We start from the raw sequence: 27855 nt of genomic DNA on the forward strand, positions 1-27855 counted from the left end.
TTAGATGTGCTATAGACTTTGCTTTAGATTAGCTCTATTTCATATCAATATTCAGCATGGCTATTTACAATGAACCATACCAAATGTGCTATGCTGGGATAACCTCCTAAAGATTCTGCGTATGTGACAGGGAACTCAAGAGATTGCTTTCTGCACTACTTCTGCTGAAAAAGTCCTTATCTATCCCTATAGAATCATCCTTCTGCTTTTTGATTGCAACATCATTAGGTCATCTCTCTCTTGGATACACAGAAGAGTTATGTGAATGTGTCACCCAGACATCATGGCAACAAGAGACCCAACACTTTTTAGGTTATTAAAAATAAAGTTTTAATTGCTTACCAATTCACACAAATTACTTTTTTTTTTTTTTTTTTACTGAATAACTGAAAATGGTACAAGCAAAGTGCACTATTCTTGGAAACTGCATTTACCTATAAATAAACACATTTTGAAAGGGAAGTAAAAATGTAAGGAACAGCAACTGATCTTCATTGAACAGCTATATGACGTTACACCCAAATTAAACCTTTTAACCTGTTCTTTTTAACAGTTCTTCAATAGACACTTTCACAAAAGAGACTCTGTTATCATGATGCAATATATCAGGAACCACATGTATACGGTCAGAATTTCTTCTACACGGATAAGATAGACACAATCCTACACAAAGAGAATAACACATACAATCAAGAAAGAGACTGATCTTCACTCTAAGAGAAGTGAATCTACACTATAGCATTAGGAAGACGTACGTTCAAACCACTGCTTCGGGTCTTTTGTTGCTTTTGATTCCAATGGAAGGTCTGTTTACGAGACTGGCTCCAGGGCCAGCACTAAGAGAAAAAACTTGAAAAGGTGATGAAACTAGTGTTAAATTGAAACAATTAATTTTTTGTTTTGTTGACGATATTAATGTAGATAGCTTGAATACAAGATTATGCACCCATATTTCACAACACACTCAGACCTTTCTGCACTGCAGACATTACTCTTCATTGGTTTCCTTCTAGAGCAACTGAACATAATATCCCCTAAACTGCACTGCAAAGCTTTGACTCTGAAGAGGGATTCTGCAAAAGGGTATCTGGAAAAATGGAACCACAAACTCTTCTACTGTATTCCTCTGAACAGCTTCAAATCAAGTTTGCTCTATTCACAAGTTTTGGTTTGCTTTTTAACGCAAACAAAGCAAACTACGTCTGATCTCTGAAAATCAAGCCGGACTTTTCTTGTTTTCACACATCATCACAAGCCACTGTGACCAAATCAAGGTGAGCTATTGTTGTAGTTAATATAGGTGGACGCTTATAAGTATATTTCTGTACTGGTCAAGGTTACTGAGGAAGATGCACAAGCAGGAAAGAACCCAGACTGACTTGAAATTCACAGTTGAGTTTTTGTCTTCATTAGGAAAAAGAATCTCTTCTCAGATGTAAGCTGAATTAATTTACCTTTCACTGAGACACAAACATGGACATTTATAATGCTATTCTACGGTTATTTTCCCAGTAGAACCATGCCTTCAAATGAATTTGTTACACCAAACACTCTGCCATATCATCAACACCTATTGCTATCGCACCAGGATTTCAGAGCAGCGAGGAGGGTGAGGAACTGACAGCAGAGGCCATATGTTAATGTAACAGATACACTATATTTTTAGTGTTTATAATCTTTACAAACAATTTAAAATATTTTTGCAACCTGAGAAACAAACGTTTTGTTTTAATTTTAGTTGTTTCCTCATCTGTACATGGAGAATTTTAATAACTCGCTACTATAACACACAGAGAGAGAGAGAGAGACACACACACGGTTATTATAGATGCATATCATACACACACTCCTCACGTAACCATATACACACACACAAAGAGCTCATCATTAGCATGCAGCAGACCAACACTTACAGCTGCATCTCACATTTACCCTGCTCCATTTCCAACAGCTGCACGGCCAGGCTTGAAGCAGACATAGTCCAGCAAATCTAGGGTCATACTGATCTTTGGTTCTCCCTACGACATTTTCGTTTTGTTTGCCAGGACAAAACTATCACCAGCTGTTGTTATGAGTTAATCACGAAGTAAATATTTTCCTACTCTTGTGATAGTGTATGTTTTTTGTTAATGTAGAACCATAACTGATAATTAGAATTTGCCCAAAGTGTTCTAATTCGTTACACTGGGGTTTTTAATTCAATTTAGCAAATGTTAATTGTGTTTTGCTTTGCAATTATCTTTTGTAGAAAGGTGTGTTAAAAAGTTATCTGATCCTTACAAGACCATCCAGTAATTTTGTTTTAACGTAGAATGTGCATGACAGAAAATTTAGTGCTCAAGGCAGGCAATGGGTGGACAGAACTGCTAGCCGCAGTGCAAGCTTCTTGCTCTTCATATTTGTCTCAATTCTTACCTGGAAGGACCCCCTCTACAGATGACTGGGTAGTTTAGCCCTCATGCCCATTCAGTCCTTCTCTACAGACACTGCCCACAGACACCAGTTCATGGCAGCTGTAGCCTTGGGCTTGGGACATGGAATTTTTCCACAGAACACTGGATAGAAGCCAACAAATTCAACAGTTATCACCATCAGCCATCACAGGGTAACGAGCTTTCATTTGATACTGTTCAGAACGGAATTTGAACCAATTACTCAGGGCTGGGCTACACTAGAAAATTAGATTGACAAAGACATGCCACTGAGGCTTGTGAAAATTCCACAGCCCTGAATGTCGTCCTGGCAACAAAGTGCCATACATAACAGGTACATGAGATACATCTAAGGCTAGCCTGCTTGCTTGCCTATATATCTTTTCTTATAAATTTTGTACAGTTTTGATTATTTGTTTTATTTTAATAGGTTTATAGAGCATATTTTGGCTGTAACACAAGGGACCTGCCAGCCACATCCTGTATGGTGAACCAAGACAAAATTAGCATACATATGTTTGGGACCTTTCACCTCGATAGATGGTGATGAGCTAAAGCAGGGGTCAGCAACCTTTCAGAAGTGGTGTGCCAAGTCTTCATTTATTCACTCTAATTTAAAGTTTCGTGTGCCGGTAATACATTTTAATGTTTTTTAGAGGGTCTCTCTCTACAAGTCTATATATTATATAACAAACTAGTGTTGTACTGTAAAATAAACAAGGTTTTCAAAATGTTTAAGAAGCTTCACTTAAAATTAAATTAAAATGTTGATCTTATGCCGCCAGCCCGCTCAGCCCACTGCTGGTCTGGGGTCCTGGCCCTGCCCACATACAGTGGGTACCTACCTTCTCCTTGGTTCTGGCCTATTCTCTTCCTCTTTCTGCACTGAGCTGAGGGTGGGAATGGACCGAGCACAGAGCTGGGGGTGAAGGGTCTGGCCAGGAGCTAGAATGAGGGAGGGGGCTCAGGGCTGGGGCAGGAGGTTTGGGTGTGGGGGCACTTACCTGGGCAGCTCCCATTTGGTGTGAGAGGTGCAGGTGGGAATGTGAGTGGGGGTGCAGGAGCTCCCGTTTGGTGCTCAGGTTGGGGGTGGGGATGTGCGGGATGCAAGAGTCAGGGCAGAGGGCTAGGCACATGTGAGGGGGATGCAGGTGTCAGGATAGGGGGGCTGAGTATGTATGGGGATGCCAGAGTCAGGGCTGAGGTCATGTGGGGGGATGGAGTCAACAGAGGGCTGGGTGGTAAAGGGCTCAGGGCAGGGGCCTGGGGGTGTGTTCAGGGCTCAAGGCAGAGGACTAGGGGTGTGGGGTGGGAGCAGAGGGCTGGGTGACTGCCTCCCCAGAACTCCCACCCCCCGCTCCTTGTCCCAACTACCCCCTCTTGGGACCCCACCCCCTATCTAAGCCTCCCTGCCCCTTGTCCCCTGACTGCCCCCTTAGGACCCTACCCCCTACCTGTCCCCTGACTGCCCCAACCCTTATCCATACCCCTGCACCCAGACAGAACCCCCTGGACTCCCATGCCTATCTAACCGCTCCCCACCCCCTGACAGGACCCCCAGAATTCTGGACTCATACAACGGCCCCCTGCTCGCCCATCTCCTCCCCACCCCCCTACCTCGTGATAGCCCCCCCCGAACTCCCAACCCCCCCCAGCTCCTTGTCCCTTGACCATCCCCTCCAGAGACCCCTCCTCCCTAACTACCTCCCCAGGACCCTCCTCGCTCCCTGTCCCCTGACTCCTATCCACCCCCACCCCCTAACAGACCCCAGGGACTCCCATGCCCCATCCAACCCCCCCTGCTCCCTGACTGCCCCCTCCAGAGACCCCCCGCCCCTAACCATCCTCCCATCCAACCCACCCTGCTCCCTGTCCTCTGACTGCCCCCCACCCCTTATCCAACCCCCCCCCAGACCCGGACCCCTTACCATGAGGTTCCCATCTGATCCGGAGCCCTGCCGCAGCACGCACAGCGCTCTGAGGGACGGGGTGGGGCTGCGCAAGGCGGCAGTGCTCCGCATGAGCGGGGAGTGTCTTTTCCTCCCCACGGAGCCAAATGCTGCCCTGCAGGAGCGCACAGCCCCGACCCCCAGAGCGCTGTATGCGGCAATAGGGCTCCAGGGGAAGGCGGGGGAGGGGCCGACAGCTTGCTGCGCTCGGCCAGGCACTCCAGCCCAGGAGCGCGGACTCTGCAGCTTGCTGCATCGGCAGGATTTTTAATGGCACACTGGGGTCCCGGCAGGCCCCAGCATGCCATTAAAAATTGGAACACGTGCCATAGGTTGCCGACCCCTGAGCTAAAGCATAACGTCCATGTAGGGCTGTGACCTTTAACATAGAGGATACGTTAAAGCAGGCTGGCATAGAGGCTTTCCTAAGTTCATACCCCTTTAAACTTCACAGATACACCACAACTTGGAAAGAACCAAAATAACCAGTTAGGACAGAAATAACAAATGTGATACTGAACCACAAAAGGACCCTGGTAACGAATAGATATATATGATAATAATTTGAGATCACTGATATACTAACCTATAGAAGAAGGACACTCCATTAGTAAAGTAAGGAAATACAAATAAGAAAAAGGAGAAAAGCCCCTACTGAATATGCATCAAACATGGTGGCATCAGCATAACATATTATCAAAGTGACATCCCAGGCTAGGGGCGGTAGGAGGAGAAGATGTAGTCCTTGGGAGGTGCCAGAATAATGGCCACTGGTGATGATGGAGAAGGCACTGAGGAAGATGATGGCTAACATTTTAGGTTGTTCTACAGGAGATAGTGAGAGTATATGGATGTGCAGATATACATTTTGTAGTATTTCTATCTTACTAAGTTGGGGTGTTTGTGACTGTGCTAAATGTATTAATAAAAATAAAGTTCCTATAGTGTGCAACTGTGCACATCAGGGCTCCCAACTATATAATAAATTTCAGTTATACTGGCCCTGATCTCGGGGCAAGAACCTGGCAACTCTCAAAGTGATAAATGGGGATTCTTTAGTAATCAATATAATTAATACATAATTTAAGATCATGCAACAAAGCTGACCTCAGTCCCCATGTAGACAGCACTAGTTCAACAGTGCCCCCTGGGGAGATGCATTTACAATAGCAATGGGAGAATGCTATGCCTCTGGAGTGTTTTGGTGTAGACTTAGCCTTAAAACCCTATTACTAATCCCGTGAAGCATCCAGTCCCCTCATTATCTAGTGAATTTCAATATGTATTCTCTTCATCCCGAACTCCAGAAACAGATCATGGATGCACACTATAAAATCATCCGATATGTGAAAGGTTCTGTTAACAAGTGGTCTGGCCTCCATTCTCTTCAAGACTGGTGTATGTGACTTCTACCAATATTTAGCATTACAGGCAGACTAGTAGACCAGCCTATTGTTACGGTTGCCTAATACTTCTCATTAAAAGACCCTTTTCACTTGCTTATAGCTTGCCAGATTTTAACCATTTGGGTTGAAATTTCATATGCTGGGCATCTGCCTCAGGTTGAATTGTTTTGGAAAATTTCAGCCAAAATGGTGCAGCCATTTCTGAGAACAAGACTAGGGAAAGATAATCAGTTTTGCTCATGTCAAACAATTCTTGAGACCTTTTCTTTCAACAGCTTTAGTGCCCCCATGCTTCGGAACAGGGATTTGAAATTTGGAGCGGGAAGGCCTTTATGTCAGGGATGTGCCTCTTGCCATCTTCTGAAAATCCACCCAAATTTGGCCACATTACAAGCCTTTGAAAAAAGAACAACAGTTGCAGGTACTCAGTGAAGACCTGTTAGAGCTTAACAGCTAAAATCACCTCTGTGGGCACGCTTGAGTTTCCATAGCTCTTAGCATTGACTAGACTGCGCATGCTCCATCCATGCAGAGTGGCCAAGCAAGCTCTGACCCAGAACTATAGAGGTTACCCGTAATGGCTGCTCCCGGCTGCACAACTGAGAACAGGAAGTCTGTGTTCTCAGTGACCCCCACCCCCACCGGCAGCCAGGCAGCCTGGGTGGGGGAGGAAAGGTGCCTGATTCTAATGCAGAGGTGCAAAAGCCACAGCACGGGGGAGTAAAAGGAGCAAATTGGGAAAAGGAGTCTGATGAGAATGGGACTGAAAAAATCTCCAGTCCTATGTGTCTGAATTTGGGCACCAAAATCAGCGGATACTTTTGATCTTAACCTCTCTGTGCCTCAGCTCCCCAGCTGAGAAATATGGATAATATCAACCAGCTCATTTAACAGGGGTTTTGGTGGAGCAAACAGATATGATAGTGATAAGCACCACAGAAAAGCCCATGAGGAAATTGTAATAATTCTGTCTTCAGGACAAGGTTTGAATAGCGTGTGTGCAGTAATGAAGACCACAAGCCACATATTGAGCAAGGAGGAGAAAACAAAATAATTGAATAGCTGCTCACTAAGATGGCAACACCCATCCTCTGCACTGAAGGAGGCAAGGTCCTCTGGAAAAAAAACAGTCTGATCATGTAATTCAATACTGTATCATAATGCAGATGCACAAGGGAGCCGAACTAAGATTGCACAGACAACCTTAACTTAACTTTTGAGTGCTTGACTTTGCAACCTTAATAATGGTCTTTTAACAAAGGGTTTTTATGTGTGATTTCTATAGAGCTTTCGATGTCCAAAGAATTATATAAATATTTACTAATTAATCCTCACAAGAGAGGAGACAGGTCGGCACTGATTTCCCCATGTATAAAATGGGGAAAACGAAGTCAGAAAGTCAAAGTGACTTGCCCAAGATCATACAAATGAATCGGTGGCAGAGCCTAGATTAGACTGGAAGACCTCCTGACTCCACATCCTTTCCTGATTGCATTATATCACACTCCCTCACACCTCACCCCATGCTCACTGCTCCAGACCTGGCTAACAACATTAACATCAGCAATGTGGAAATGCTAAGCAGCGTATTCTTTTAGAGCAACAGCAGTTGAATTCTCCCTTTTCCAAGTGCAAAAACTAAGGATAAAAATTATGAGATCATCAAAATGTTTTACTGAAAGCCTTTACAGTTAGAGAATCACTTTCTGGAGAAGAATACCACACCCATTGGTCCAAATAAATCCAGTGAAGCCAATGGTTTACACCAGGTCTGAATTTAGTGCATGGTGTTTTCTAGCGTTCTGATAGCATAAAGTGATCATAATTTTAACCATTATGTAAGAAATGCTACTGATGGACAAAAAAAGCCAGAGAGTTGAATAGGGAAAGGAAACATTTTCAGGAAAATTCCTCGTTTAGCCTCCCTGCCCCAAGAAACAACAATTAGTCTTTTCCAGGCTGCGCAAGCGGATTTCTCAACAACTAATAAAAGTCTTATGAATGTGATTAATACATCTAGAGCCAAAAAGTGTCATACATAATTTATCTAAATGGACAAATTCTCGCTGTGGTCTGAGCAGGAGTGAGTATGCAACATTGTAATTGGATAGAGGCAGAATCAATAACAATTTTTACTGGAGGCCTAATGCCTAACTGAACTCTCAGCATATCCTTGGAGAGGACCACTACCATGCTCCATGAACCATGCAAGCAATTATTCTGTACATTCACATCAGCTCCAGGGTAGACCAGGCTAAATAAACTGCAGCAGCAACAAGCACCAATATGATTACCAGAGCTGGGTGATGCAAAGAGCTAAAATTCATGCCCCTTAAAATAAATAAATCACAAATTTGCTCCACACTGCTTTCTGCTTCCATTTTTTGCTTGCAATCTGGAAATTGAACAAAACAAACAGCAAAATCTCAGAGGCACTGAGACTAAACAGCAGAACTTTAGTTTGAGAGGAAACCGTGAAATTTCAGAGGATTTTGCTGCAAACTAGAAACCATCCAAAGTTTTCTTAAAAACTTTGGGAATTTAGTACCTGGCACTTAGGATGAACACAGGGAACAGAAAGATGCTATCTGCGACATTAGATGGATATGACAGTTTGTGATGAAACATGTAACTCATCTAGTTTTAGGTGTTCAGAGATTTTGGTGCAAACATTTCACATGACTAGTCTGGCATTTGCTGTGCTAAGCTCTCATGTGTTCTGTACTTGCCCTGAGAAAGTATCAGACTCTGAGGTGAAGACTGTCTGCAATCAGATGGCTAGACGTTTTAATTACAATCTGCTGGTGCTTTCTGTTCATGAGGTAATTGCCTTATGTTGTTATGATGTTAACAGTAAGAAACCTTAGTTTCTTGCACTGAAACCTCTTCTCACCTCCTAATAGGTTATTGATTCTTTCTCTGCCTCCCTCTGCCGTGGCTATCTACTGCACTCATCCATATGCCCCTAACAAACATGGGCACCTCAACATTTAAACCTCTCCCATCTTTGCCAAATCCCAACACCCAAACGAGACACTGGGGCCTTGACGTTCTTTAGGTTAACAAAGTGAGGAACAGGCAGCTTGTAGGGGGAGAATGCAAGAGAGTTAGAGTTGCCAACCCTCTAGGATTGGCTGGGAGTCTCCAGGAATTAAAGCTGAATCTTTAATTAAAGATTATGTCACGTGATGAAATCTCCAGGAATACATCCAACCAAACTTGGCAACCCTAAAGAGAGCGACCAGGGAATCAGAAAGCACCTGCATACCTCTGTGAGAGTGTGATTGGGAAAGAGAGAACAAGAGAAAGAAGAAAACCTCTCTCCTATCTAATACACCCCTAGCTATTGAAGCCAGCCACTGGGCCCCTCACCTTCCCTTCTACCCTCATTCTCCTCATATAGGCAGGTGTCCCAGTTTTGTACTCAAATCTGGTCACCCTGCAATTAGCTGTATGACAAAACAAATGTGAAAATAATTAACCTCTAAAACCACACGTTGAATCTGCACCCTCAGCCAGAACGTTTGGGGGGTACTGAGGGGCTGTGGCATTCTGCACAGACTCTTTTTAAATTAACTTTTTAACAATTCACTCCTCACCCTTTGAAATCAGGCAGAAGAGATGACAGAATGAAAAGCCCGATTCGCCACTCTTTGGGCTTTTCTACACGTGAAAGTTATTCCAGCATATAACTGGGTGTGGCTTTGAAGCAGAATAACTATTTTGGAATAACTCCATGTGTAGACATGTTCTTACACTGCTATAACTCCACTGACTTCAGCAGAGCTACTCCAGATTAACCCCAGCATGGCAGTACAACTGGACCCAGTGGGTCCCAAGTTATCACAGACACCATGATTGCAATGGGAGTTCTGGTGTGCTTCTTGCTTGCATATATATATATACCTGCCCCTGGAAATTTCCACTACATGCATTCGACGAAGTGGGTATTCACCCACGAAAGCTCATGCTCCAATACGTCTGTTAGTCTATAAGGTGCCACAGGACTCTGCTGGTTTTACAGATCCAGACTAACATAGCTACCCCTCTGATATTTGACACAATGTCAGAGTGATGCATAGCGAATACTGCATCTGAGTGTACAGTACCAAAAAGATATCAGAGGTGGAGTGGGAAAGAGGCAACTTTAGAATATTAAATTCATTTCTGGGCCAAATGCTGCCAATATACTGACACCAACATAACACAAATCTCTGTGCTTAACCAAGTTTCCACTTATGCTTTTTGGTTCATCTGGAAACCCCAGCGAGAGAGCTCAGTTGCTAACAAAGTCAGCAGTTTGTCACTTATTACAGAGTGCTGCCTAACTTTGGCTTTCATAATATGCAACTGTTTCAGAGCTCTGAGGCTTCGTGTCTGGAGGCACTGAAATACTTAGCACTTCAGTAATGCTTTAAGAACATTAACTCATTAATGCTCACTATGTGCCTGGGAGGTAAGTCCATTATACAGATGGGAAAAGCTCTGGATTGCACAGGAAGAGGATGATAGGGAATTACTCAGATGTATTATATTACTACTGTGGTAGAGGTGACTCCCATCCCAGAAGAAGAAAAAAATAAAAGGCAGGGAGACTGACACCTCTGAAGGGGTGGGGGGAAAGGTCTGTTGAAATTGATGAAGGTGGATCAGACTAAGGAATACAGCATATAGTAATGAATACATGGAAACGAACAGGGAAGAAAAGTCAATATTTTCCAGTGCAGGCAAGTCTGAATGCAGCACCTTCTTTGAAAAACAAAACATGAGCCTGGATCAGCCCTGGGGTTTGAGGAAGAAACCTCTCCCCAAGTATGAACAGAATTCTCGCCCTATCATTCTGTCAGGAGAGTGGAAACAAACTTCCCCTTCCCACCCTCCAGAATAAAGTGCCAGATCTAGCCCTGAATTAAAAGATGACCGCAGGGCTATCGACAGGAAGATCCTGTGCCTGTAAAGCAGCTCCAGACCAAAACAGATCCCTCAGTCCCTGCCAGTGAAAGCCCAGGAGAGCCATGCTACCTGGGACACTCCCTGGCTGCTCCAACCCCTGGGAGAGGATCTGTGGAAGAGACAATGCAGTCAGTCCTGGATATGAGGCTGAAGGAAGGACCAATGCAAGCCCCACACCAAACCCACTGTAGTAGTAGGATTTTATGTTTGTATTTTGTATAATTTAGAATGAAGGATAAAGAACAACAACAACAACATAGCATGTATTAAACGTACTGGTGTATGATTTGACCATATTCTGCCAACCACCCTTTTTGAACAGCAGAAAGGAATGGCCTAATGGACCATTGGTAGAGATGCAGCAGCCAGAATCTGTGTCTGAAGCTGATTTCAAGGCAGGGTCACCACTTTGTTGTAGGTTTAGCATTTTAAAATAAGTAAAAGAATGCAATGATTGTTTTTCTCTTCCATTGCCATTTGATGTTCCTGTTCAAATGTTCTGTGTGAATCAATTCTGTTGTGTGTGTGAATGAGGAATGTGTGTGTTAGAAGATAAGTGTGAAGGCCATCACTGGACCGGATGTTCTAGGGAGGAACTGAGGACAGATGCAAGGGCGTCAGGAGATAGGAACACACCCTTACTGAAATGTCAGAAAAGGGCAGATTGACAACTTAAAGATGAGAGAGACACCTATCAGTGGGGTCAAGATAGGTGTGATCAAAACCAGCATGGGGTAACTCCCTGAGAGATGTGATGAATGAACATGATAAAGGATGAGAAGGACAATTTAAGAAACAAGCACTTGTCAAACAACAATTGATTACAGCCTGATGGTGCAAAACTCACTGGTACCAATGAAGGAAAAATCACTACATAAAACAGGGTGCCTTGCCATGACACTTTGGGTTCGTCCTGCCAAGACTTTCCCAGAGCATTGTGTCGTGACCAAGAGAACCTGGCTCCTCTCTACCTGTGATCAACCTAGCTGGCCACTAGATTGATTCGGACTGGTAACTATAACATTGAACGGCAGGGGAGAGAGAGAGAGATAGAGACTGAATGCATATGCTAATTGTTGTATTATCAATAAATGCGGCGTATTGCCTTTTCCCCTGAAAAAGATCCTACGTGTTTCTTATAGGCATAACACCATCCCCTATCCACTTCCAAAACCAGCCCACTTATTCTCTGCTTCCCCCCCAGTGCATGGATCTCAGACTTGCAGGTTGGGCAAATAATGCCTCATAGTCAGCTATTCCTCCCCCTACTTCCAGTGAGGGAGCAGGAACCTCCAGACAGTGAAGGCAATATGTATGTGGAGGGATTGAGTGTGAGGTGCTCCAGGCCATGGTTTCTTTGCTGATTTTGTTATGCATTTATCTGTCTTAGGGTTTAAACTGCCACCCACCATAGCGGTGTCTGAGCACCTTCCATGTAAAATCAATAGCAACAGCAAAGTCCCTAGTGGACTTCATGGAGTTTCTGGCATGTTTCTTTTTTTGGAGTCAGATCTCTGCAAGGGGTAGGGTTGTGTTGGTGTTCTGGTTTGTAGAAGCTTGGGAATAGAAGTCAGTGGTCACTGTTGGGACTGGGGATGGGGGTGAGGCGCATTCATGCATCCCCAGAATACCAGACATTCCAGTACTTCCAGGAACAGTATGGGCCCACCAAGCATGTAAGGTCCTGCCAGAGGGCGGGGTGTGCTCTTCAAAATGGTGTCCCCTGGCTGATACTGAACAAAACCACAGCCGTCTCTTTTCTTTTTTGGAGCTATTAGACAGGGGACAAACCTTATAAAAAACAGGATGGTCCAGCTAAAAACTGGACAAATGGCTTCCCTAGTTGTGACCCTCATTCTTATGGTAGAAAGGCTTTTCCCAAACAGGAAGGTTTTGCAATGTTTCCTAAAGACAGACTCTGGGTTTGCCTGAACTCTGGATATCTGTAGCCACAAAACTGTAAACATTGTACTATCCAAAGTAACTAAGCTTTTAAGTTAAATATGCATAACAACATGACTAATTCAAAAAAAATCTTGAATTTTAGAGTAATTTTTTGATCTGACATGAACTTCTATAGCAACCTAAGGCTGAGAGTAGGCAAGAACCACCCCCAAAAATAAGTGTTGACCTTCTGGGGGGCTTAATCTGGTATTTGCAGCTAAATCTTGACCTCAATTTCAGCAGAGGTTTCACTGTTGAAAATCAGTTTACTAAAACAAAAGGAAGTCGTCTTTGTATCATTTGTCAAGTTCTTCATTTGCTCATTGTTGAGCAATCCCCCAAAATGTGCTGTCTGCATAAAAACACTGAAATGAAACATAATAGAACAATCAGAGAGTCTGCCTTCAGCTGGTCAAATTACAGTCCTTGCCCTTTACATTTTTTTATATAACGGATTTGTTTCAAGGGTGAGGTGCTAGTAACGGACCATGTACTCTCATTGTTACCTTGCGCCCTCCACTGCCTTTTTGTGTATCCAGCTGTTGCATCTCATCTTCGATTATCAACTCTTTGAGGCAGGGACCATTGTATATTCCATACAAATGCATAGCATAATGCATTGGAGGGCTCTAGGTGATATCACAGTACAAATAATACAATATCAAAATAATCATCTAAAAACATTTATCCTTTATCATCTCTGACTTTTATATTCCCAAAGTACATGAAAGTTGTTGAGTCAATTGTATTAAGTTCTTTACAGAGATATATAAACCCTTGGTCTGAACACACCTAAACTCTGGGATCCGGACCCAGTCTGAACTTCACAATTTACAGAGAACTAAAGTTACAAATAGATGATTTAAAAAAAAAATAAAGAACTCTTCTCTAGACTTATTTCCTCATAAGTAGATTCAGTTCCTACATGTGGCTGCTTTGTATAAAATACATAAATGCAACTTCATGCATGAAAACAACAGCAATGAAACCAAATCAGATGTCTGTCTGTTTCTCATTACTCGTTTATTAATATATTTTACTTCAGAACCTTGTATGAATTAACTTTATCAGGACTAGAGCAGTTTCATCAAGTATGATTTTTAAACTGAGCTATCCCCTGAAAAAAGACACATACCTGTAGTTATTTAATCCATACTGATAACTGCAGTATGATTGTATCACCCCTCACCCCAATACCATGACATTACAACCTAGAGGCACAGTCGTTACTCCACAATAACTTCATGTAAACCAAAGTGCAGAAAAAGCAGATGTGATAGTTTCACATCAAAGCTGCAGAACATAAATGTAAAGGTCAAATTTGTCTTGACAAGCATGGACACATAACATAAGAACATAAGAACAGCTGTACCGGGTCAGACCAAAGGTCCATCTAGCCCAGTATCTGTCTACCGACAGTGGCCAATGCCAAGTGCCCCAGAGGGAGTGAAGCTAACCGGCAATGATCAAGTGATCTCTCTCCTGCCATCCATCTCTATCCTCTGATGAACAGAGGCTAGGGACACCATTCTTTACCCTTCCTGGCTAATAGCCATTTATGGACTTACCCTCCATGAATTTATCCAGTTCCTTTTTAAACATTGTTATAGTCTCAGCCTTCACAACCTCCTCAAGTAAGGAGTTCCACAAGTCGACTGTGCGCTGTGTGAAGAAGAACTTCCTTTTATTTGTTTTAAACCTGCTACCTGTTAATTGCATTTGGTGACCCCTAGTTCTTGTATTATGGGAATAAGTAAAGAACTTTTCCTTATCCACTTTCTCCACATCACTCATGATTTTATAGACCTCTATCATATTCCCCCCTTAGTTTCCTCTTTTCCAAGCTGAAGAGGCCTAGCCTCTTTAATCTTTCCTCGTATGGGACCTGTTCCAAACCCCTAATCATTTTAGTTGCCCTTCTCTGAACCTTTTCTAGTGCTAGAATATCTTTTTTGAGGTGAGGAGACCATATCTGTACACAGTATTCAAGATGTGGGCATACCATGGATTTATATAAGGGCAATAAGATATTCTCTGTCTTATTTTCTATCCCCTTTTTAATTATTCCTAACATCCTGTTTGCTTTTTTGACCACCTCTGCACACAGCGTGGACATCTTCAGAGAACTATCCATGATGACGCCAAGATCTTTTTCTTGACTCATTGTAGCTAAATTAGCCCCCATCATATTGCATGTATAGTTAGGGTTATTTTTTCCAATGTGCTTTACTTTACATTTATCCACATTAAATTTCATTTACCATTTTGTTGCCCAATCAGTTAGTTTTGTGAGATCTTTTCGAAGTTCTTCACAATCTGCTTTGGTCTTAACTATCTTGAATAGTTTAGTATCATCTGCAAACTTTGCCACCTCATTGTTTACCCCTTTCTCCAGATCATTTATGAATAAATTGAATAGGATTGGTCCTAGGACTGACCCTTGGGGAATCCCACTAGTTACCCCTCTCCATTCGGAGAATTTACCATTAATGCCTACCCTTTGTTCCCTGTCTTTTAGCCAGTTCTCAATCCATGAAAGGACCTTCCCTTTTATCCCATGACACAATTAAATCCAGCTTTTCTTCCCAGCCACACAAATCCCCTCTATTCTTTTGTCAAGACAAACACCTTGGTCTTTTGTGTCCTTATGTTTAGTTCCTTCTAGATGTCAGCTCAAACATTCATAAACAGGGTTTCAGACTACAGACTGCCAAAACCCGTTTCTGTATAAATCTGTCTTGACCTCTCTTTCTAACACTTTTGTTCAGAAACTGGAAGCAGCTAAGGTTTGCTTTAAATTGCAAAATAGTAAGTGGGTTTATCTTTGAACAGAGAATACACAACAGATATTCATTGGGAGGAGAGGGGAAGGGAAGTAGCGAGAGAGGAGAACCAAACATACTGACATCATAGGGGATATTCCTTGCAGGTAGCAGGGAAAGAAATCTGTGACCCTTCTCAATGGAAGAATAAGAGTGCAGAGATGTTGAACATGAACATTTAACTAACCTGGAAAGTTGAGGTTTCTGTAATGTTTTCCCTTGAGACAACAAGAGAGAAGCAATAATTTATAACCAGAATGGGATTGTGTTCGATCTGTGAACAAAATTCACTTTTATCTTTCTATACAGATCACAATTTAGGAAGGTACTTAAGCACGTAAGTAATTCAATTTAAAGTCAAATACTACTCACATACTTAAGCACGACTGATTTTTAAGCATCTTGCTGAACTGAGGTTTAAATCTAAGAACATCTGAACAATCAATTTGTTTGTGCAGCTGCAACGTTATCACTGATATATTAACTTAGGACATCAAAATCCTAATTATACTGATATTTTCCCTATAGAACATTGCCAAATTAGCACAAAGACTATTAACCTACAGGAATTTTTTTTTTTAAAAGAGTCTAAAGATAACACTGGGAAGGCAAGAGACGTGAACCAGGATTTGCAGAGGGCCATTTTTTTGCTTTCATTAGTTTACTTCAAAACCTCTCCACTAAAAAATCCTTACCCCATACACCTCTATCAGACTTCAATACATTAACACAAGAATAAAGAACATTTTGAAGTCTGATTTATCTGGGCTTGACTATTTTCCAGCTGACAAAACAGGAACAAGCAGTTTTAAAAACAAGGAAAAAACAAAATCAACAATGAACTGCCGTGTGTGTGAATAACTGATCTAGTTGCAATATGGACAGTGCTAACTTATGGCTAGAAAGATAACATTTTCTTCTCTTCCCTACTTTTTCAAAAGACGGGAAGAAAAGAAAATGTTAAGTATCACTTTTATTTAATAATTACTTTTTCAGAGATAATGAACATATTCTCACTTTTATAATGCACAAAATCTTCCTCTCTACTGTGCTATCTGTTGTATCCAAGTAATACACCTCTCTCATCCACTCCCTTAGTTCTTCAACTTCTTATTTCCAATCACTCTTCCTGCTGCCCTGTCCACTTTAGCCCCAATTTAGTAATCCATCTCTGTTCAGCAAAGCACTTCAGCAGGTGTGGAAGTCCCTTTGAATTTTAAAAGTTAAGCACCTGCTGAAGTGCTTTGCTAAACTGGGGCTTTTGTTCCCTATCCTATACTGTTTGTTTTAAAGATCGTTCAACGAGGATGCATGAAGTACCAGAAGGCTGCCCCATGACCTTGTATTTGCAACCACTGTCCTCCATTCCCTCTACTTCCTCTCTCTGGTTTGTCTGCCCTCGTCTTCTCACATCTCTTCCTAGGCCCCAGTGCTGCAACTGGATCCACAGGGTGGGTTTCTACATGCAGATCTTCACTGACACAGTGATAAAGGGCCTGTCTCCAGTTGCAAAACTGTAAGCTCTTCGAGGCAGGGACCATATCTATTTTATTCTTGTAGATGGCACCTAGTATGCTTTTAGTAGCTCTGCATATTAGTTAATAACAGAATTAGCCTTGGCCCTTCCAATCTGACTCCTACGGATATAATGCATCTCTTTACCTCCACCAGCCATACTTTCCCTTTTAGTCCCATTCCCTATACTGAACTTCTACAGTCTTTTCTTCCCTGTGCCATCCTAAACACTGACAGCTGCTCTGTATTCCCAGGAGTCTTTGGGGCTGCTACGGACATACCTTTTCCATTAGACTAGTGCACAGTGCCTGGCCTTTTCTCACTTGTTTCCTCCCATTCACAGCCCAGGTTTAAAGCACATGGTCTCACCATTATTTAATTGAATTATGGTAGCAGTCACAAACAGCACTCTCCACACATGTACCATGCACATGCAGCTCCTGCTCTGGAACATTAATTACTCTAGCACCCAAGAGCCACAATTACTTTTACAGCTGCCAAAAACGTGGAGGCTATTTGCAATGCAAATAGCAAGAGGTGGGCCCTGTCCCAGAAATCATGTAATCTAGTTTTAGACATGACAACAAGTGAGGAAAAACAAGGCATGCAAACCCGGGCCCATTGAAATCAATGGAAGTTGAGATGGCAAAGTTTGCAGATGATACTAAACTGCTCAAGATAGTTAAGACCAAAGCAGATTGTGAAGAAGTTCAAAAAGATCTCACAAAACTAAGTGATTGGGCAACAAAATGGTAAATGAAATTTAATGTGGATAAATGTAAAGTAATGCACATTGGAAAAAATAACCACAACTATACATACAATATGATGGGGGCTAATATAGCTACAATGAGTCAGGAAAAAGATCTTGGAGTCATCGTGGATAGTTCTCTGAAGATGTCCACGCAGTGTGCAGAGGCGGTCAAAAAAGCAAACAGGATGTTAGGAATCATTAAAAAGGGGACAGAGAATAAGACAGATTATATTATTGCCCTTATATAAATCCATGGTACGCCCACATCTCAAATACTGTGTACAGATGTGGTCTCCTCATCTCAAAAAAGATATACTGGCACTAGAAAAGGTTCAGAGAAGGGCAACTAAAATGATCAGGGGTTTGGAACGGGTCCCATATGAGGAAAGATTAAAGAGGCTAGGACTCTTCAGCTTGGAAAAGAGGAGACTAAGGGGAGGATATGACAGAGGTCTATAAAATCATGAGTGATGTGGAGAAAGTGGATAAGGAAAAGTTCTTTACTTATTCCCCTAATACAAGAACTAGGGGTCACCAAATGCAATTAATAGGTAGCAGGTTTAAAACAAATAAAAGGAAGTTCTTCTTCACGCAGTGCACAGTAAACTTGTGGAATTCCTTACCTGAGAAGGTTGTGAAGGCTAGGACTGTAACAGGGTTTAAAGGGAACTGGATAAATTCATGAAGGGTAAGTCCACAAATGGCTATTAGCCAGGATGGGTAAGGAATGGTGTCTGTATCCCCTCTTTGTCAGAGGATAGAGATGGATGGCAGGAGAGAGATCACTTGATCATTGCCTGTTAGGTTCACTCTCTCTGGGGCAGCAGGCATTGGCCACTGTCGGTAGACAAGATACTGGGCTAGACAGACCTTTGGTCTGACCTGGTACGGCTGTTCTTATGCCATCTACTTCAGTGGGACCAAGATTTCGCCCAAGGAGCAGAGAAGTAACATGCCATTGTTAGCTATTTGTGGTATGTGTTTCCACTTGTGCTTTTAGGGAGAGATTTTCTACAGCACCTAATGGATTTACATGGACAATTCCTACTGATTTGTAAGTCCCTTTGAAAATCTCTCCCTTCGTTGCTTGCAGTTGCTTTCTATGATCCCACTGAAGCATAAAATAAAGGTCACTCCCTAGTAATACTGCACTGGTCCTTGGCCATATCAAGAAGCCTAAAGTGGTATCATGGTCTGTCAACAGTATAAGCAGCCTGGCAGGGCTGGGAATTTGGGGGGTGGGGGGAAGGGAGGAGACCCTTCTCTTTCATATCCATAACCTAACAAGTAGCCCACATTCAAGTGGGAGCAGTGCAAAAAATTTTAATCTTCAGCAGTCGGTCAAATCAGACACACCTGAAGGAGCTCCCCAGGTTGCATTGTGCGGTTCAGTGAGAAAGCAGAAAGCACTAGGGCTCCTTATGCACTCACTCATCGTTCCAGTGCACTGTCTCCCCTTCCCCATCTCTTTCTCCTCCCCACAAAATAATTACAACACAACATCTTCAGGAGGCAGCTGATGTCAGTAGAAAGAGACCCCAACCTACCGGTATAAGCACCACACTCTGAGGCATCGGCAGAGTGCAGGGGTCCACAGCCATGGAAGGGAGAGTGTTTCAAGAGGAGAACTAATGTCAGAGATCTATAAGAATGATTAATGTTATTATTTGTGTAGCCAGTGTTTCAAGTGAGTGGGGGAGAAAAAACTCAAAAGGTCACAGATCTGGCTTTTTATTTTATTTATTTTAAACTGAGCCAGGTGGCTGAGGGCCACATTTTAATTACTGTTTTGCCAAAGCTGTTGCTCCCAGATTCTGACAGACCTGACACACACACACACAGTTTTTTCATACCACTTTAAGTACTGTGTATTGTGGTACAGCCTACAGAGTCACAGATTCCAAGGCCAGAAGGGACCATTGTGATCATCTAGTCTGACCTCCTGTATAACACAGGCCATAGAACTTCCTCAAAATAATTCCTAGAGCAGATCTTTCAGAAAACAACATCCAATCTGGAGTTAAAAATTGTCAGTGATGGAGAATCCACCAAGACCTTTGGTAAATTTTTCCAATGGTAAATTATTCTCACAGTCAAAAATTTACATCCTGCTTCCAGCCTAAGTTTATCTGGCTTCAACTTCCAGCCACTGGATCATGTTATGCCTTTCTCTGCTAGACTGAAGAGCCAATTAAATATTTGTTTCCCCATGTAGGTACTTATAGACTGTAATCAAGTCACCCTTTAACCGTCTCTTTGTTTAGTTTAACAGATTGAGCTCCTTGAGTCTATCACTATAGGACAGGTACTCTAATCCTTTATCTTCCTTGGGAGACTTCTCTGAACCCTCTCCAGTTTATCAACATCCTTCTTGAATTGTGGACACCAGAACTGTACACACTATTCCAGCAGTGGTCACACCAGTGACAAATACAGAGGCAAAATAAACTCTATTTCTAAAAGAGTCCCCTTTTCATGCATCACATGAGGATCACATTAGCCCTTTTAGCTAGTGCCAAATCTTTTTCAGAATCACTGCTTCCCAGAATAGAGTTACCCATCATGTAAGTATGGCCTATATTCATTGTTCCTAGATGTAGACATTTACGTTTAGCTGTATTTAAAATGCATATTGTTTGCCTGCATCCAGTTTACCAAGCAATCCAGATTGCTCTGTATCAGTGACTCGTCCTCTTCGTTATTTACCATTCCCTAATTTTTGTGACATCTGCAAACTTCAGTGATAATTCAATGTTTTCTTTCAGGTAATTGATGAAAATGTTGGAGACCATACGGCCAAGAAGTGATCCCTGCTGGACCCGACTAGAAACACACCTGCTCACTGATTCCTTGTTTACAATTACATTTTGAGACCTAGCCAGCTAGGTCAGCTAGTCAGCTTTTAATCCATTTAATGTGTACCATGTTCTTTCTAGTATTTTTGATTAAAATATTGTGTGGTATCAAGTCATACATCTTAAGTCTAAGTATATTACATCAGCACTATTGCCTTTATCAGCTGAAGCTGTAAACACGCCAGGGTGGAGGCCTCATTGCGCTAAGGACTGTACACTTTTCAGAGATGAGCTCTGCCCCAAAGAGCTTCAGATGAAGCTCCCAATACCGGAGAAAGGGAAGGGACAGGAAAAAGTCAAGCCATTCTTTAAAGATTTCATTTAAAATAATTAGAGAGGAAGCTCTGCCCAGAGGTAAGGGCACTAGCCTAAGACTTGAGAGACTTGGTTTCAATTCCCTGCTCTGCCACAGATTTCCTGTGTTACCTTATACAAGTCACATTTCTCTCTGCACCTCAGTTTTTCATTTGTAAAATAGGGCACGGCCCTACCTCACAGCATGTTGTGAACAGAAATACATTAAATACAGCAAGGCGCTCCGATACTACAGTAATGGGGGCCAGATAAGTGCTTTAGACAGAAAGAGAAGTATGAACACTACAGTAAGGAAAATCTACAGAAATAAAGATCTATTAAATACATGACCATGTTTTGTTACATATTATACATGGATATCTGCAATACTTGCTGGTAAATATCTAACTGACTTGACTCAGCCTGTCAGTCCAGTCTGATCCTGTACTTTCATAGCTGATAATGTGACTGTTGGCCACGTGAGCTAAAGGACAAAGTCTCCAAGCTGGAGCAGCAGATAAAGTCACTTATATCAACCAGCCACTAAAGGGGGGACAAAGACCTACGCTAGGAGGGACAGTAGGGAGAAGAAAAAATAAAGATGATTTAATAATGCTTACATAATAACAACAAAATATGTAAAGAGCACACAAATATTAAATTTGGATTTATTACAAATGCTCCTGTTAATACTGAATCTTTGTCGGGTGCTTGTGCCCTTTGAAGCACATGGTCCCTGTAAAATACCATTGGCCTCTCTTACATTCTGCATCACCCCTTGTTTACAGTTCGGCCAAAGGAGAGCCTCAAACTGAGGCCAGAGATGCCCTGCTAAACTTTTGTAAGAGGGAGGTTGATATCTAATTCACCTCGGTCACCCCTACCACCTCTTCATTAAACAATGCCAGGAAGAAAGGTATCACATGCCAGATTTCCCCTCCCCAAGGCACAGAAAGCAGGGATTGCTCTAGCAGCTGTGTCAGGTGTGAAGAGAACCGTGACAGTCTGAACACCAGAGTTTATATCCAGGACTCTTGATAAGGTCCTAGCTTATCCTTAGTAAGTACCTGCACAACCTCTTTACTGCTTAGCATGCAAACCTGATCTATATCTGTCTGCAGTGCATGAGTCACGCAGGGGAACTGACAAATTCCCGCACCTCACTCCAGTTCTTGTTCCTCAAACATCAATAACATCCTTAAATATCATGAGGCAGTAGGGGTGAGGACAAAGGTGATGAATCTGTGCCTGCAAGACTGTTAAGAATTTATCTCTCTTGATGATCACACTTTGACTGAAATTTTCTGGGATTCTTTGCACAATCTTTTCTTTGCTCACAGTCCTGCTCAGCATGAATTATGGCATCATACCAAATAAGGAGGGAGGACTTGGCCAAAGAAACATTTTCTAATCCATAGACAGTAGGTTGCATTCACTGTCACAGCACGGGCTTCTTTCTTAGGATATGTCTACCCTATGGAGACTATATTGGCCCTTTTCTGTCAACAAAGCTGATTCTACACTGGGACATGTTGCTCACACCCCTTACCAATGTATCTATGCTGATATAACTTTTCAGTGTAGACCAAGCTTCAGACCCCTCAACCCTATACTCACTCAGCGTGAACAATTAATGGACAACCCTGGTAGCCAAGGTATACCACAGTTACACACGCTCTTGCTCGTCTCAAAATGAGAAGGTTTACTCTGTGCTGAGGCAGCGTTCTATCATCTTCTTGTTTACTTTTCCAATAAGATCAAAGCTGCATTTCAGCATGATGGACTAGTTTTCCCTTAAACGACATGCCTCCCAAGGAGACAGCATGCACATGCCTTTCGATATGGTTAGTCATATGGCTTGTATTAACATAGTTTACAAGATAACCATGCCACTTACGAAATCTTAATGAAGAGCCAGATCCTCAGTTGGTGTAAATCGATACAGCTCCAGCTTCGCTGATTTCGGACATGCTAGGAATGGTAATTGGGAACACATGTAATGTCAAGAACCTTTATGGTAATACTGCTTCTCAGCTATTACTTGTAAACAGACTTAAAGCTTGTCATAGCAGAGAGCCATAATAAACCCGGTTGATGTGTGGAAGAGGAAACTGAGGCACACCGCCTCATTACTTCAGTGGCTGGATGCCAAGATACCTACATACTGGAAAACATTAATATCTACACTTAGTTACACCAGTTTGGAAAGCAGTAATGCAAAGGTACACGGAGATGCTTTCTAGCAATCCAGAGAAGAAGTACTTGTTAACTTATGAGTTCACTAGACTAGTCCACAGAGTGATAAAAGATGCACAAAACTTTGAAGGGGCATATATGGTTAACGCTACAATATTAAACAACACTTGGGAATAATGTTGTTAAACCTCAAAAAGGACCCTAACACATACTGCCTTCAAGTTAGTGACTAACACTCTTGCAGTAAACTAAAGGGAGAGGGGTAACACCTCAAAGTATCACCCTGTAACTCCCGATATTCATCATTGGTATATGGTGGTAGTATTTCATACAAAGAATGCTTTGCAAGGTATCATATGAAAAGTCATGATCTGCTGAAATTCATTTTTCTGTCAAAATATGTATACCATTATTGTGTATGAAGTTATGAGATTTTGCTATATCGTTGTTATTGAAATATGTTGTGAGTTTGGGAGACGCCCACTGTTAGCTCTCCAGGGAGTAAAAGAGCAGTGACCCAAGCAGACATTAAATGACCATTGATCAGCAGGGGAATTGTAAACAAGAGATATAAAATTCTGTAAGAGATCGTTGGCAAGCACCACACAATGGGGATTGTTCAACTCTGTGACTCGGCAAGGCCCATCAGGACATGTTTGGGCCAGTATCTTTCCAAGGACATGGATTGAGAGTATAAAGTAAGGCACAGCAGTATCATGACACCACCTGTCTCCTCCCCCATCGACACCTAAGGCAACAAGAACACGGGGAGGACAAAGACTTTGAACTGAGGAGATTGGTCCCAGGCTCAGATGGAAATTCAGCCTCTGTATTAAAAACTGTAGCCGCCTACTTGCAACATCCAGTGAGGTGAGAAAAGCTGTTTGATTCATATCTTGCTTAGTCTAAAAATTTAGGATTTAGAATGCATGTTTATTTTTTTATTTTCTTAATGTAACTACATCTGACCTTTATGCTTACCTATCACTTAAAATCTTTTTTTTTTTAAACTACAGAAATTGATTTTAATGTTGTATCCTTACCAGGGAGTTTGTTGAAAACGCTTGGGGAATCTGCTCAGATTACAAAGGCTGGTGCATGTCCACTTTCCTTTGATGAAGTGGTGAACTAATTAATGATCTTATGCTGTTCAAGAGAAGGTCTTGATGCCACGGTTCCAGATTGTACTGTGGGTGCTCCATTACCAGGACAGAATACATTATGGGTTTAGAGCAGTGTTTCTCAACGACCAGTCTGTGGATCAGTGCCAGTCCCTGAGATCTCCCTGACACAGTTTAGGAAGGCAGAAAGCTGGTCCTTGGGATCAAAAAGATTGAGAAACACTGGTCTAAAATGGTCCCAACCTCCTAACGCCTCTCTGTTTCCACATACAGAGTATATAGCAGAAGCAACATAGCTGTTGTTCCTCCTTCCGGCCATTGTCTCTACTGAGTTGTGGATGAGATAATCTACCCCACAAGGAATGCTTGAGCATTACTATGACATTGCACCCCATAATGCTTTATAGAAATAAGCTTATGAATGTAAATATGACATACATGGAATATGTTTTATGCTACTTATGCCATGTAACATATCTTTGCAAAGATTATGATCAACTGAATATATTCATCCTATTTGTATACGTGTCATTTTTTTACTTGAAGTTATGAATATTGGCTGTGGACTTGTTTGATTTTAAGTTGCCTCAGCGAAGCATTTGGTCAGCTTCTTGAGAAAAGACTATTCTCAGTAAGTGCCCAATCAAGAAACACTTAAGCAGACAGACTTTGATAGATGCCAATCCACATCTGAGCTTTCCTGGGAACGTTCCTGTAGAGAACTAAGTCATGCATGGACATGTGACTTGCCTAGGTGACTCCAAAACTCCATTTTGTAGAGGAGATTCTACACAGGGGGAGGAAGGGGTTTCCATCCACAAGAGAGAAACTATATAAAGACCTGGGAGACCCCTCCATTTTGTCTTCAGCTAGCACAAAAGATAGTCTTTTCACCCAGAAGGATACCTGAAATAAACTGGAACAAAGGACAGTAACCACAGGGATGTGAGCGATTGCTGGACCCAGACTAGAAGGAGGCTAGTCTTTAAAAGAAGCTTACTGGAACATTGCTGAGGGTAAGATTTAATCTATAATCACTTCCTTACTGTATTAGGCTTAGACTTGCATGTTTTATTTTATTTTGCTTGGTAATTCACTTTGTTCTGTCTGTTATTACTTGGAACCACTTAAATCCTACTTTTTGTATTTAATAAAGTCACTTTTTACTTATTAATTAACCCAGAGTATGCATTAATACCGGGGGTGGGGGGCAAACAGCTATACATATCTCTCTTTCAGTGTTATAGAGGGTGAACAATTTATAAGTTTACCCTGTATAAGTTTTATACAGGATAAAAAGAGATTTATTTGGGGTTTGGACCCCCTTGGGAGCTGGGCATCTGAGTGTTGGAGACAGGAATACTTCTTAAGCTGTTTTCAGTTAAGCTTGCAGCTTTTGGGGGATGTGATTCAGACCTGGGTCTGGGTTTGTAGCAGGCTAGCATGTCTGGCACAACCAGGCAGACCACTGAAGTCCGAAGCTGCCTGGGAAAACAGGCTCAGAGGTAGTCCCAGCACATCAGTTGGCAGTCCCCAAGGGGGTTTCTATGAGCCAACCCATCAGAATCACTCAGTCTCAAGTCGTTAGATTTTGCTACCTGACAGCTGCTGCAACCCATCTGCTGCTCCTAATGCTCTACAATGAAATGGTCTTTCAGGGAGGCCCTGTGCAGATAGGAGGGCAGTAGCATGTATCATGAACACACAGCCTTACTGGCGAAGGGCTGGCAAAGTAGCCACCCAGCCTCAGGGCAGGTTATCATCCTCATCTTTCCCCAAAGAGACATCAAAGTTAGTTTTCAGAGGGTGGCAGTTTTTAACGGGGAAAGAGGTCTCTACAAACACAAATGACCAACTCGGCTCATGTTTGTGAACCTCTCAGTAACGGATTGGATGTTCAGAACCTCAATGAACTTCAAATCCATGCTAAGGTCAAGCGGTTTCAAATTTTGCTGTAAATAGCTCAGCCAGCCAGTGTGTATGATTACATGATTTTGCTTGTGTTTGAAAGATTTATCTTCAGGCCTATTCCCTCTCCCCTTCCTGGGGCTCTGAAATAAAGAATGTCTTCACCTCCGTCCAGCCATCCTTATAGATTTATTCGAACGTACTTTTCACACAATGTTGCATGTGCTCCTTGAGTGACAGCTCAGCAGCTTAGAAACTAAGTTTTCATGAGGATGACACCTAATCTCTTTAAGAATCAGTTTCTCCCTACTAAAAGATTTAATCACCTCTTTTCTCTGCCTCAACAACATGTCTTATTCCAGGTTTCTAGTAATCTTCACTATATATTTCAAACCAGGATAACTCAAGACCACTTCACACATTTTAAATTTGAGGGCTCATATGAGTCATTCTAATCCCTTATTAATTCCTATTTACTAAATATTTCACCCTTTCACTCTCTAACTCAAATTCAAAACTGCCAAAATGGCAATGAGAAAATATAAAATTCACAACGTACCTAATTGATTTAAACATACATTTTTAAGATCAGCTAGTGCCTGTTAGACTTGCATTGTAGTAAAGTGGTCACGATGGGGTTAATTACGTTACCTAGAGTTTTATGTGATGGAGCTATGCTCCACCCATTTCTTATTTCCTGGTTTGTAAGCAGGAGTCCCCCCTTACAAACACGCACACTACGTTGTGATGCTTGTGAATAAAAGCAACTAGTTCCCAGCCTGCAGAGAATTATGTTGGATTGAACGGTCTCTTTACAAAATTGGCGATGAGGAAGAAATATGAACCCATACACATAACACGTTACACAAAACATACACATGCACCGGAGGGCAACAGATTCCTGTGGTGAACACAAAAGCCTGTGAGTTAGGAAATTCCTAGTTCTATCATATGTTTTCTGCATGACTTAAAAGTCAATTTCCCTTTGTGCCTCAATTTTATCAGTTGTGTGGCTTGGGCCTGGTCCACCCACAGTTATTATTCCAGTTTAACTATTTTGGGTAGAGGTGTGATTTTTATCAATATAGGTACATCAGGAAAAGCCCTGGTGTGGACATAATTATACAGGTATAAAGGTGACCAGGGCCGATGGGGGGGGGGTAAAGCTGGTACAAATTACTGGGGCTCGGTGGTCCGGAAGGGGGCCTGGGGCCCGGCTTTCCTGGCCCTGTTTAGCTGGTCCGCCCATGCTGGGGGGCCAGAAAAAATTTTTTCACTGGGGCCTGAACCCGCTTTCGGCGGCCCTGAAGGTGACTTTTATTTATAAGTATAGTTTATTCCCTCTCCACACAAGAATAGGTATAATTATAGTATAAAGCACTTTTATATCAACATAATTGTGTATAATAGGGAGGGTTGTACCCCTTTTACTATAACAGTATAGTTAAAAAGAGTACAACTTGTGTGTGTAGGCAAGGTCTTCATTTATTAATATTTGTAAAGCTCTTTATGATCCTTCAATGAAATGTGCTATAAATTGGGAAAAATTTAAAAGCAGCCCTCCCAAATTCAACCTTAAAACCTCCCATCAGTTGTTTTTCCTGATAAAGTCCCACCCTTCTGCTCCCTCTGAGTTTCACTCACTTCCACCAGTGCATTGGGTCTGTAACTTACACCTCTAATTTGGTCTGTGAAGTATACAGTGA

General features: G+C 42.1%; 2 protein-coding genes across 6 annotated transcripts in view; one reads left to right on the forward strand and one right to left on the reverse strand.

The window, feature by feature from the left end:
* The window catches only part of UPK3A (uroplakin 3A), an 897123-nt gene that overhangs the window by 744891 nt on the left and 124377 nt on the right, over positions 1-27855 (forward strand). The window lies entirely within an intron of this gene.
* Positions 1-27855, reverse strand: part of KIAA0930 (KIAA0930 ortholog) — a 139360-nt gene that overhangs the window by 73218 nt on the left and 38287 nt on the right. For 2 of the 5 annotated variants that reach the window (XM_050924947.1, XM_050924955.1), the window contains one exon: positions 22822-22895. The exons of the other annotated variants lie outside the window; for them this stretch is intronic. The gene's annotated coding sequence lies outside the window, so the exon portion shown is untranslated. Of the gene's footprint in view, positions 1-22821; positions 22896-27855 lie in introns of those variants that run through there. 5 annotated transcript variants of the gene reach the window in all.

This window comes from Gopherus flavomarginatus, chromosome 1 (assembly GCF_025201925.1).
Source record: "Gopherus flavomarginatus isolate rGopFla2 chromosome 1, rGopFla2.mat.asm, whole genome shotgun sequence".
Lineage (NCBI taxonomy): Eukaryota > Metazoa > Chordata > Testudines > Testudinidae > Gopherus > Gopherus flavomarginatus.